Source organism: Raphanus sativus, chromosome 4 (genome assembly GCF_000801105.2).
Source record: "Raphanus sativus cultivar WK10039 chromosome 4, ASM80110v3, whole genome shotgun sequence".
Taxonomy (NCBI): domain Eukaryota; kingdom Viridiplantae; phylum Streptophyta; class Magnoliopsida; order Brassicales; family Brassicaceae; genus Raphanus; species Raphanus sativus.
In genome coordinates, this window is record NC_079514.1 from 44,404,856 (window position 1) to 44,418,877 (window position 14,022).

The window sequence follows — 14,022 nt, forward strand, 5'->3', positions numbered from 1 at the left end:
CTCATTTACCTGACAAGATATTATAGTATGTACTCTTGCCTCGTTCATGTAGACGGTTTGGACATATGTTCTATTTTGTCAACAAAAAGCAGCATCGATATTGTTAAAGAGAACAATGTCTTTTAGTTTGGGTTATTTTTAGAGGTTATATAGTAAAGATAATGCTTGTGTTCTTAACAGTTCCAGATGTGATGACATCCCTGAGGAGAGGACATCACTTTGTCAAAAATTGCAGGCATCCTTGTTCTGAAGCTGTTTGCATTTCCTACAACAATGTAACAAAGTCTTTTGTCATGTAAATGGGTAAATTTTAAATAAGCAAAAATTGTATTAGTAATTTGTATTATTAATAATGTTGTGGGTGACAACCTGCTAAGAGTGTAAGTTATTGAATACCCCACTTTTGACAATATTAGTGACACCCAAGTTGTTGTTTGTGGTATTTATCTCGTCCAGTATTTTCAGTTCTCTCCGTGAGGCCAAACATGAAAAACATGAAAGAGCAACATATAATTTCCTTTGAATAAAGAGAGTTTTTGGAAGCTAGAGTACAACTTGTGTTAGACTCAGCATGTACCCTTATTTATAGTCACTAGTAACACATTCATAGAGAGTATTGGCATTTACGTAAGGTGAAAGGTTGTATTCTCTTATTTTGTGATAACTGAATTTTTGGTATAGAACATTTTCCCAAACATGAGTACTTGTTATAATTTATGCCTCAATGATTATGTTTCCTAACAGTGTATATAACTTTGTATCATAGGAGAGACCATTCCTCTGGTTGAGGTTCTGTAACACTATCACTGAGGATCGCACATTCAGACATAACTGTGGTTTGGTAACCCAAGAAATTCAAGTGAGTTGAGGTAGGCATGTGTGTAGTTCAATATTCAGTCCCCTTGAGGTTTCTTTTTTTTTAATTCATATTTTATGTTATCTAAACTTATATACTACTTGATGGGACTACTGAGAGTATGTCATTTTTGACCTCCCATGCTATTTCATTTGTTGGAGTTAGTGTAGCTTTCTCTCTCAAAGTAAATGTGGTCCTCAAACTTATGAATAAAGTTTGGCTAGGCTGCCTCGGCTAGTTCACGTTTAGTTTAGTATCTATTTATGGTTCACCAGAATACATGTGTGTATAGCTATCTCAAAACCTTCCCCATGCTACAAGTTATTTTTCCAACAGTTTATGATGTATGATTCCCAACTTTGAGAAGCCAGTTCAGAAATACTATGTCCTATTTTTTAGATGCATGTTTGGGAAAAATCAATATTTTTTGCCTAACCCCCAATATGTTTTGCCTAACATCACCACCAAGCAAGACTGTCTCCTCCCTCCCTCAAAAGTTTTGATAGCTTCTGCGTCATTTTTAATAGAAAGCAAATCTCTTAGTGTGTGTGATCGAATGTTTCAAAGGTGTGGCAGTGTGCTATTAGTTCTACATCTCAATTTATTAAAATCAACATTCTCAATTAACAAAGCTAACATAGAAACGTGGCTGGATGTCACACATGGACTCTTCAGTCATGTTAAGTGGTTTTTAAAACGTGAATGGGCTGTCCTCCCACCAGGAAGTAGTAATGCATTAGTTACAGCGGATGCAATATGAATGACAACTTTTCAGACAGACCAAAACTTACCTATAATTTTCTGGTCGAGGAAAATTTTACGGGTTCTTCCCGAGCCATAAACAAAAACAAAACAAAAAACATTTTCCCTCTTGGTTATGTACTGAATTGATGACTGAATTCTCTATTTTTTCTTGTCCATGTTCATGGAAAATACATGGTTGGGTGCTCAACCGCTTCTTCCCCAGCGTCTTAATTCAACTCTTCCCTTTGGACACTATAAGAAGTCTCTTGAAAACACACTTTTTTGGGTAAATGAAGTCTGGATAACCTATCATTCACTTTTGGAAGCCATTCAGTTTTTATTACTGTGTACTTTGGGGGAGTGGCACATCTTCTAGCAACATGCTGTTAAATTTGATTTTTTTTTCATGTAAGTGATGTTTTCTGATAGATAATTTCATGTGTTGTTCCCAAGTCTAACAAGATAGCAGCTTTATAATACACTAAAATTGTGACACAGTATGCCTCACTTTTGGCATGTTGTCCAAATTGATATTCACATAGAGCATCATGTTATTTTGGTCATCATCAAGCAAACCTCTTGCTTAACATTCATCTCTGAACTGCTCATATATAATACCTCCAACTATGTAAAACTCATCAAAACTCGTAAAACATTTGATGACACTAATCTTCGGAGGTAGTACAAATCACCAATAACTTGGTGGATATATTTAACTCTTCCTATTTTTGCACTTTTTTCTTGTTGTCCATATTTTATCATCGCCGTTGTAATTAAATTGTGATGGGAATTCTACATCAATTAGGATACGGGCTTCCTCGTTTGTTTCATTTTCCACCATCCATATGTTATCATTTTTTTTCTCTATATCAGTTCTAGGTATAATCGCGACTAAACTTGAAGACTGTTCAAACATCAGTCTTTGTTGTTTGGTATGTACAATTGGAGCTTCATATCGGAATGATGGTTATGGTGGATGTGAAAACAGAACAGCCTCCAAGCAGCCTCATATGATGACACATCGACAATCTAGATAGTCGTAGATATCATTTACTGTCTGGATCTTTGTTTGATTCACTCGGATTTTACCGCCATCTTTTTTTGAGCTTTCAAAAATTGTGGCTCTGTCAACACCCTTAGTGATGTATTTGAATATGTGCATTACTGCACTGGCTTGGCAGCACCACTCCACTGATATGGGACTTGTATTTCTTCAGAAGGTCTAGGTTCTGAGGGATCACATATTTGTTACCAAGCATAGTCGCACCCTTGTAAACAATTGCTCATATATCAGCTTTTCTTCTATATACCATAAACCTAGATTTTTTTCATTTTCGTATGATCAAAGAATGTTTTAGGATAGTTATTTTTGCGTTCACCTTTATCCATACATGATGATTTCGGCTGCACTTTACGTCAAGGGCCATGCCTCATGTGGACAATCAGCCTAAACTTCTTACTGTTAGAGATGACATAACCACCTATGTGATAACTGAGAAAACTGATCCTTGAACTGCCGGCGAAGACGTACAAACGACTAAGAAATCCGTTGAACAGGATTCTGATCCCCAAAATGATAGCTCGAGAAGATATTTTTTGCTCAGCCCAAAGCTCTCTTTGTATAGGAGTTGTTAAACAGTCGGCCAAAACGACTCGAGTCAAGCTTTGTGATAGGGTAAACTTTCACTATTCATCAGAATACATCCTATTAGTAAACGATCAATATGCAGCCACCAAATTATTCCGTCAGGTAGGGCGGCAGATATATTTTCTAGAAGTCCAAAAATAACCTTCCTAGAAAAGTATCGCGAAATAGCTCTTGCGGCAATCATTGTAAGTTTTTCCACAAGAAAAATCTATATATTTTTCTATATTTATTATCTTGTTCCTTAACCATTTTAATTTTTATAATAGTATGATGCTCATATATGTCATGGTGAGCGGCTATGAGAATATACTGAAGAAGGTAGCTGATTTGCTGCTAGTTCATTTTATTCTAAGGCTAATGCTGAGAAGTACTGAAAACCAAGGCAGAGTTGAAGGTGTTCATGGAGAAGGAAAAAGTGATAGAGGCTGAGAAGAAGAAGCTATCACTGAGCTTAATTTGGCAAAACATCTCTTCGCCTTGGTAAAGGAGTTAGAGGCTGCTCAGGCTTCGATAAAAGTAATGGAGTCTAAGACATATGCCCTTGTCTACTAACTGCTAAAAGATGACTGATGAGAAGGAGGTCTCCCTAGAACTAGAACGTGTTGAGACCGCGATGTCGGAAAAGTGTCTCTCTCACTTAGATAAATTCTGCAAATACATGGCGGAACAAGAAGTCGTCTTGCAGAAGCTACTTCTCCTATGCCAGGCTTCAAGTACGATGAAATGACTTGAGAAGCTTGCATCAAGAGGCATTGTGGTCCCCCAAGATGTCATGGACAAATTTAACAGGGATAAAGCACGGTTTGAGGAGAAGATAAACAATATGGAAGTTATCAGAATTAACAACAACGATCTCGTCCTTTCCCCTCTTATGGATAACCCAATTTTCTGAGGTTTCTGCACCGATTATTGGTGATTATTTTGGAAAGAATGTGCATCTCATGTCGGCTGAGACTTGCAATTCTGAATTCATCTAGGATGTAGGACCCTTCAATCAAATTCTACAATCAAGCTGTTGATTTCCAGACCAAAGGAGAAAATGAGGGAACTGTCCATGCCGAGGATCAGAATCCTGAGAACAACATCAGCTAGCCTGCCCAGCAGAACGAAGAAGGCTTTGGTATTGTGCATGTTGAACTAAACGTCTAACAGAGTCCTCAATAGAGTCATTATTTTTATTTAGACCATTTCATACTTATAACCTCTTTAACTTTACTTTTTCTTTTTAATCCGCTTTTGATATATTTGTATAAGTTTAATCTTCTTCTCATCAAAAGTTTTAACTCAAAAGTCATATCAACGTAATCTTGAAAAATGTTTGTCATATGATGATTCATAACTTAAGAATATAATGGAACTATTAAAACCGGTTACTACTCAGGAAAATTTTTTCATGTTAGATATGCCTCCTAAGAATATAACTGACCTATTAAAACATGTTTTAAATATTTTTCAAAGGTACTCGCCTTTTATTAGAGGTGAGGCTTGCTTTTTGTTTGCAAAAAGAGGACAATTTTACTGTGAAAAGTTTTATGGTCATTCAACTCCGCAAATTTACTGTGACATATAATGATGTCATTCAAATCAGCTTTTTTGGCGGAGACTACGATTTTTGGTGATACATTCTGTGTTTTTTCGAGTCGGCAAGATATTCCAGCCTGATTATACAAGAATAAGGGACTAAACCATTCAAGGAAATTTAACTCGACTTATTATCCCAGTGAAAGGGCATTATCTATGGCGGCTGCGTTTTCATCAACTAAGCTGACCATATCATTATGTTGCAGTAATAATGATTTTACTGTGACAAGACTATGTCATTCAACTCGGTTTCTCATAACATTGTATATATTTTTTTATAGTTGAACCTAAAAAGGCTGCCTACATACCCCCAAAGAGGACTAAGCCGTCCGTAGTTCCTTCAAACAAAAAAAAATAGTAGTGATATCACTTGAAGTATATCTTGAGAATCATCGAATGCAAAGAACGTGACAATTTTTCTTTGGATAATGTCTCAATTCGGTAGACGCCTGGTTTGACTACCTTGGCGATCTTTTAGGGACCTTCCTAGTTGGTTCCGAATTTACCAAATTGCACACTTTAGTGTTTTCAGACACTTCTCGAAGAATGAAATCACTGAACTTGAGAGGTTTTGCACAAACCTTTTGTTGTAGTAATTTTCAGCAAGTGTTTATAGTTCTGGATCCAAAGAAAAGCTTGATTTCATCGTTACTCTATTTAATCAAAGAATCCAACATCATGTATTTTTTGAGGGAAACATATTGAGGTATCTTAGATCGACAAAGACCAGGGATATTGACCTCGACTAGTGCCATTACCTTCACTCCATAAGCCAGTGAGAATATTGTTTTACTTATCTCACATCTGGGTGTCGTCCTATTCGACCAAAGTAAACTATCCAACTCATCCACCCAGTGACTATTCTTGAGGTCTTGATTCCATCGATGATTATGTTATTGGTTGATTCAGCTTGTATGTTGTTTTGAGGATACCTTGGAGTTGATGTACTCAGACGGATTTGCCACCTTTCGCATAAAACAAGAAACTTATTAGATTTGAACTGGGAGTCGATATTGGTGATTATATCATAAGGGAGACCATGTTGGCAGACGATGTACTTCCAGAAAAAGTTATAGGCCTAGTTATCTGTAATTTAAACAAGTGTATTTCCCTCCACCCACTTGGTGAAGTAGTCTATCATTATAAGTAAGAAATGTTGTTGTCTAGAACACGTCAGAGATCTAAATATATCCATAGCCCAACACATAAAAGGACATGGGGTGGTAATAAATCTTTAGAAACTCGGTAGAAGACTATATTCGGAGCATGTTGCTGATATTTGTCACAACTTGCATCATATTTCTCACAGTATACAACCAAATTCAGACAATAGTGTCATTGGCTCTTGATTTTTAGGGTAAGAGGTCGTCCGCCGGAATGATTTCTTTCTACTCCTTTGTGTGCTTCTTCTGTAACCAGCCTAATTGATTCGCCGTGTATACTCGAAAATATGATCTTATTGGCACTCCACCTGTAAAGTTTACCATCTGTGGACACTTCATATTTTAACAGGTTGTGAAAACAGTCGGAGCCCCCTTTTTGAGCCTTGAGAACCACGTCAAATCCAGTCTGTTAAGACTTCCCAAAAATAATTGATAGTATCCTACATCTTTCTTCTCAGCGGTAAAGTGTGCTCATCCCACGGCTATACTCAAAGCATTCATGTGATCAGTAGGATCAGATTCCCTTCACGAAGATAAGACTTTTAGCTTATCTAAATGTCTAACTCAAATGCCGGTGATCTTTTTCGTGAAGGAAGTCTTTGTATTGCTGAAAAATACACTCTATTTCATGAGCCGAAATTGTTGTTCGATGGATTTTTGAGGAGATATCCAATATAACTGTTTGGAGAAAATTAATTTGTTGAGTCGTTGTTGCTCTTTGATCTGTTTGATTGATGGTTATCTATAAGAGTCATCTCCTTACAGTTTCAGGTTCTTGATCATCAGCCGCAGATGGTGCGCAAGCAGTGACTAGGGCATCTCGGCGCTCATTCGTTGCTTTGTCTGATGTATCTTGTTGACTTTTCGGCATTGCTTTTTAGTTCATTACACGCCAATTGTTTGATCTTAATTCTGTGTATACAGGAAGTAACATGAATTCGATAGTGGATTGTTTGAAAGAAGTTTATTGAGAAATTAAAAGTTTGATTACAAGAGTACATGCTAAGAACCGGTAAAAACATTAAAACTCAGCAATAGCAATAAACCGTGTAAATCCTAGTTGTTGCATCGACTTTTGTTAGTCGATGTATTTATTTTGACTGTATCTTAATTAAGGGAGCCCAGTTTAGTTTAGAAACATTTACATGGCATGTCAGTTTATGTCTTTGAGTTTATTACACTAAAAGACAGTTTTGAGTTTATTATTTCACTTTAGGACAGTTTCAGCTACCAACACACTTTTTGTCTCATCTCAACATCTTCTTTCTTCTTTTCAGCATGTGAAAACTCATCATTACCCTTTTTCATTATCTTTAATTGAAACCTAACAAAAATATAAGAATTAAATTATGTGGCCATAAATCAATCTCTTTTTCTCGTCCCTTTCCTTATCTATTTATTTTTTTTCTTGTCTAAAATAAATCATGCCTACGTTCTTTAACTCCGGTTTCTCTTACGCCTCCGCTCTCTAATAATTTGTAACCGTCGCGATAACGATTTCGGAAGTGGTGATGATGTCTCATTCCAGTGGAGTTTTGCATCCAGATTTGAAGCCAAATGACTTCTTTTACGGAGAACAAGAAGGAGAACTCAGTGTTAAAAGCCATCAATTTCAGTTTCTCTATCTTCATCGAACCTTGTAAAGATTACATCTTTGCAATATTAATGTTCATCATATGAATTTTCTACTTATGTGAAGTTTTTTCCTTTATTGTAAGAGATAGTTCAACATAGATTGTAGGGAGTTTATATTAGATAGGGTTTTGTCGAACCAACACAGTTTTTATTGTGTACATGTAAATATCTGTACATATGGACGTTGTGAAATTGTGTACACGTGACATAAAGTCATAATGGTGTACATGAAAGAAGTGTACACATGGATACCAATTTTTTGTCCACTATTTTAGAAGATGCACATGTATGTAACATTATCTAACTACCTTATTAATCTTGCATTAGGAAAAATTAAAACAAAAAAGTGTACATGTAGTCTCATCAAACGATGTACATGAAAACAATGTACACATGGACTATGTACATGTGACAATGTACACATGGATACATGTAATCTCATCAAACGATGTACATGAAAACAATGTACACATAGATTGTGTACATGTGACAAAAGAAGTACATGAAAACAATGTACATGAAAACAATGTACATGAAAACAAAAGGGTGTACATGTAGTCTCATCAAATGATGGTACATGAAAACAATGTACGCATGGATTGTGTACATGTGACAAGGTACACATGGACACAATGTACATGAAAACAATTAAACAATGTACACATAGATTGTGTACAATGTAGACATGGATACTATTTTTTTGTTGTACACATGCGTGTACATGAACGCTTAAAACAAATATCATTCTCCTTTGTTGGATCTATCCACGCTTCTTTTGGTCAATATCTTGTGAATCTGTGTGAAAACTCCAGTGTAAGCATTTTCAACATGGGTTGCATATATAGCTGATGCCTCTAGAAATTGAGCATCTCTCTCAATAAAGACTTTACTTTCTTCTGTTTTTATTGCTACTAAATGTCATAAATCTCACTATGTTTGGGTCTGTTTTTCTCTTGTTTGTCTCTTCCGTTCCCTTAGCCATCTTCGCTGCATTCTCAAATGTTGAGTGCATGGTTATAAGAGCTCGGTTGAAGTGGTAGAAACGCGGCGGAGAAGATGATATAGAAGATGCCAAATAGAGCACTGTAATATTTTTTCTTTATACGAGACTGATGAATACTCAATCTCGTCAAACCATCTCTGTAATTTATATGGATTATTTGTCGCCGCCGAAGCTATATCAATTTGTTTCACCACCGCATCTTCACCGCACTCTTATGTTTGTTGGTCTAATTTAAAAATAAGATAAAAATAAAGCAACTTTTTTTTGTGGTTCAGATTAAAAACAATTAAATGAAACAATGTATTTTCACTTTTAAATAAAATAATACTAGATCCACATGACCAGAAAAAAAGGAAGAGAGAGGTATCAAAAGGTTTGGTTTTCATTTGGGGATATTAGTGTCTTTGACCACCAACAAACTACCCTAATATAACAAACTGTCTTATTCTGTTATAAAAACTCAAAAACTGTCCTGCAGTGTAATTTCTCGAGGTAGACTTGAGGTGTAAAAGACATTTCTCTTTCAATGTCTTTTATATTACACTATAAGACACTTATTACTCTTGAGGTAGTTTTGCACACTAAACGACAAATGCTGAACACACAGAATTCCCAACATATCCTTTTTCTTCTCCTTTCTTCTTTAGTTTACTTTTTATTTAGTTTAGTTATATTTTAACCAAAAAAACTAAAACACATGGTTGGATTGAAAAACACAATAATTTCCTTTATGTTTCTTCCCCTTCATATTTCTTCTTCGTGCACTTCTTTCTAAATTATATTTTTCTGTAAATTAAATTATGTTTCTCCAAAACAATTTGTTGAGAGAGTTTATTATAAATCATTTGTCTATGTTATTAGATCTATTTTTAAGATATGTCAAACTACCGGATGGATGAAAGCAGAGACATAGATGACGTTGAATATGTAGATGACAATGAGACATATACTAACGACAAGATGCAGCAAAAATTATCAATATATTTTGTTTCTAATCATCTCCCATTCAAAGGCGTAATCTATCTTTACTGCACTGTAACATCGAGACAAACTTGTTTAATTTATAAAAGAATACTGAAAAATATGGTGTACATGTGTTCACGTTTTGTTGTACATAATGAAACATATGTCTGCTTACTGGTAAGCAGGTAAGATGTACATGTGTACACATGTAAACCAATGTACATATGATTTTAATCCTATCTTATTAATAAACACATTTGTTTAATTTATAAAAGAACGCCAAGAAAATAGATTTTTTTACATTCAAAGACACATTTTCACTTTTCAATTACATTCAAAGGCACATTGTGCTTGAGACACACATTTATAGTGTTGTTTGTCACTTCTACCCTTCATTTCATCTATCTATCAAATTAATTTTTTAATAACTACATATTTAATATATATTTATTTTTAAAAAGTTACTACTGACAAATCTAAGGTTTCATCTCTCTCCTAACTCAAATTCACTTTTCCCAGATATATTTCTTTCGACTTGATCTCTCAGCTCGCTCATTGTATCAAAAATCCGAGACCACCACCATGTTCCTCTCGACGAAACGAAGCTGCAGCTCCCAACCACGCCCCAAACAGAGCTCAGACATATCTGTAATCGCGGTGAGAAGCTTCGCCGTCCGAATTGAATTTTTGACTCGATCTCTTAATTTGTTGGTCGTATCAAAAATCTGAGACCATCACCGTGTTCCTCTCGACAAAAAGAAGCCACAGCCACCGACCATGCATCAAACAAAGCCCATACGCACCCGTAATGGCCATGAGAAGCTTCACCATAATCATCATCATATCGCCACCGGAACCACTGAAATTTCTAGTAATTAACCTTGTCCACAAATTTCTGGTAAGCTTAAAGTGACGAAGCTGTTTTCTCTGTTGTTGTCTTGTCCATAGATGACTTCAAGAGATGTTGTAATCAAAGGGTGGAGACGAGAATGACAGTGTGCGATGAAACAAAACAGAGTCGCTCCTGTCACCGCCTTGGTTGTGGAGCCTCTCAATGCTGCGATTCAGATTCATTACTAGTGTAAGCTCATTCAGAAGAAAGTTTCAAGTTTTTTTATATGGGTCTTAGTTTCTATTTCCCCTGACGTCTTGAATCCTCTCAGAAGTTTTCTCTTCCTCATATAACTTTTAGCTGCAGAAGGTTCGAACTTTATCCAACTCAGGATTTGGTAGTATCTAGAAAGATTTGATCTTGATTCGGTTTTGTTTGCAGATGGGATATACCGGAATCTGAGAGTTCAGTATTGGCGTCAACATCTAAGAATTTAGAAGAGACAGATACATAACTCATGTGAATCCTGACAAGTTGAGAGCTGTTGATGAAGGGCTTCAATATGGTATGTTCACCCATCCACAACTCGCCCGTCCACATCTCTCCCATCCATAACTCTCCCCTCCACAACCCACCCGTCAACAACTCGCCCGTCCACATCTCACCCATCCACAACTCTCTCGTGATTCACATCCACATCTCACCCATCCACAACTCTAACGTCTATGCCGTCATGTACTACCCATCTTTAATTAAACATCAACCGTTGGATTAACGACCATCTTTCACTTCTAAAAAAAACATTTTCTAGGGAACTGCAGTCTAGTTCAGGTAACCTTTTACCTTTTATGTAAAGTAACAATGATGTTGTGTTCTTTGTCTTAAGATAGATTCAAAGTGTTGTGGGTTTCTCATGGTTTCACGAGGGTAACACTACCTTGGTTAATGGGACTCATGGTCGCTGGACATGTTTGAAGTTAAACTTTGTTTTTTTTCTCGTTCGACATGTCTGAAATATTAATTTTTTGGTCTGTTTAGCTTTGTTTTTCATCACCTAACCTTTGTTTTTTCTCAATGGACATGTACGTGACTGTTTTGGTTTGAATTTATTAATTTGTTCATCATTGATTGTGGAGACATTAACATTTGTATCCAAACCTTTTACTGTCACTTTTTTTTTATCTATGTTGTTTAGTGCTTGAGTGACTTTGTCCACCACAGCAAAGCTTTCATTCTCTATCCATAAATTTAAGAGATCTTTTTTTTATCCATGGTCATGTTGGCTTCCACATCCACAACACAACCCAGATCTTTGTCAAAGAATAAAATAATAATTTTAACTACTTCGAAGCGGTGTTAAAAAAGAAAAATTATTTTGAAACAAAGAAAAACAAAAAGTTCACGTGATATCGGAACTGCAGTCAACTTGTCTTTCGTCTCAATAAGGGTATATCTGTCAACATTTTCTTTGGACCCACCACAAAGTGCCTTCCAAGTAGAATGTGTTTTTTTATGCAATAGAAACTCAAAATGTGTCTCATATGGTAATCAACTCAAGAAAATATGGTGTACATGTGTTCATGTTTTTTGTACATATTGAAACATACATCTGCTTGCTGGTAAGGTGTACATGTGTACGAAAGTAAACCAATGTACATGTGGACAAGGTCCAAACTAATGTACAAGTGTACATACACGAACAAATGTACATTCATCAAGATTTTGAAATCCTTTGCTCCTTACCTTCTTCCTTATGTACCAGCAAATTTGTAAATATAACACAAATACATTCAAATTTACGCTCTTTGATGACCATGATGCATTTTTTATCGACAACCAGTGCCAAGAACGGATCCGAGTCTGGATTTCCAAGATCGGAAACCTTCTTTTCATCCTGTCATAAACCCTGGGATCTTGGTCTTTTCCACCGTTGAGTCCGTGAGTTCATAGTTTCAATACAACTTGAAGTGGTAATCAGATTAAGACAGACAGAAAGCAACAACGAGTGAGATGGAGACGACGCAACAGAAAATTTAAATGGTAAATAGAAATAGATAAGAAGGTATCTCAACAACGCCTAAGGTGAAGTGGAGCTTTCCAGCGGTGAACAAGGAGAGACGTCGTTGATACGGAGGAAGAAATTGACTTAGTTACGTCGTTCTTTTAATTCAAAGAAAAACAGAAGTAGAAATAATAAAGTAAAAAGGTATTTTAAATTTATGTGGTTGTAATTAAAAGATATGAATTAAAGTTTGAATTTTGAAATCTTCACAAAAATAAACAAAGCGGCGATATCTTAAACTGATCCCATTTGTTGTGTTTAATTAGTTGAGGGCTTGTAAGTCTTTTTATCACAAAGATCTACCTTAGTAGCATAATGTGACTGAGTGTGTAATAAAAACACAAAAAATGACTTAGAGTGTTAAAAACTCTTTAGTTTATTTGACTGCTTTTGTAAAGTGAGGCAGGCAGTCTATCGCCAATAAGAATAGCAGACAAATAGAATGGAAATATGTGTATACTATATACACACAACCACGTCATTCAATTATTATTATTTTGGAAGGGCCTAATCATTCAATTATTTACTCTGCTAATTATTAAAGGTTTTGTTTTTATACACTCCAATTTTCCATCTTAAATTGTTCGGATCTTCTGAATTATATTATTTATAAGAGTAATTCTCTCAAATATCACTTTTTAAGTTTTTATCACAAAATAGCATTCAAAAAATAAATTGACCAAAATAGCATATTTTTGTTTAGAAAATTTTAATATTTATTTTTAAAAATTTAAACACATTCCTAAAACTCCACTCCTTAACTCTAAATCCTAAGAATTAGATTAATTAATTCAAATGTTATAAATGCATATTTACCCTTTAATAAAATTTCTTTTAATTATTTTGCTTCTTATGATGCTATTTTTGTGACAAAAACTCGATTTTGTGAAATCTTGTTTTTTTCTCTATTTTTATAATCTTTGTAATGACAATACGATTATATGTCCAACAAAACTCAAGAATTTAGTTGCTTGTAAGAGGTTTTGTCCCCTTCCCTCGAGTTGAAGAAACTTTATAATAGAAAATTCTGTTTTTTTCTAACTTTATGTTAGTTACTTGTTAAGTCTGTTAGGCAAGCACATGGTTCAGTGTTATTCTCTTTCTTGTTTATGCCATGTTTCTGTTAATTTCTTTTACATAATTGCTGTCTCAAATCTAGACATTTACCTAAATAGGAAGAACGCAATCTAAGGTTCACAAAATTTTTTTGCTGCATCCTAAATTTTGTTCTATAAATAGTTAATTGCGCTTCTTTTTTTTGAACCTTTTTGTTGTCAACTTAAAATTTATATTGGATATTTAAACCATTTAGACAGCTTGGATTAGAAGTTCATTTTTGAAGAGTTTGGATTATAAATTCTTACTCAAAAATTATAGATAGATAATCCTGATTTTCAATGGAAATAGATGATAATAAATATAAGTATATTATTTGGGATGAAATTAATTTACACTTTGAAAGTTTAAATTTAAGAATCCTCCAATATGTATCTTTTTTTATTTTTTGCTAAAAACCAATTTGTATCTTCTAAGAT

At 34.9% G+C, this 14,022-nt stretch overlaps 1 long non-coding RNA gene across 1 annotated transcript; it reads right to left on the minus strand.

Annotated features, from left to right (window-relative positions):
- Positions 1 to 11,947: 11,947 nt before the first annotated feature.
- On the minus strand, positions 11,948 to 12,879 carry LOC108852287 (uncharacterized). Its single transcript, XR_001949474.2, has 2 exons — positions 12,498 to 12,879; positions 11,948 to 12,386 (listed from the first exon to the last, which is right to left on the minus strand). It is a non-coding gene; the product is annotated as an uncharacterized LOC108852287 (long non-coding RNA).
- Positions 12,880 to 14,022: the final 1,143 nt, after the last annotated feature.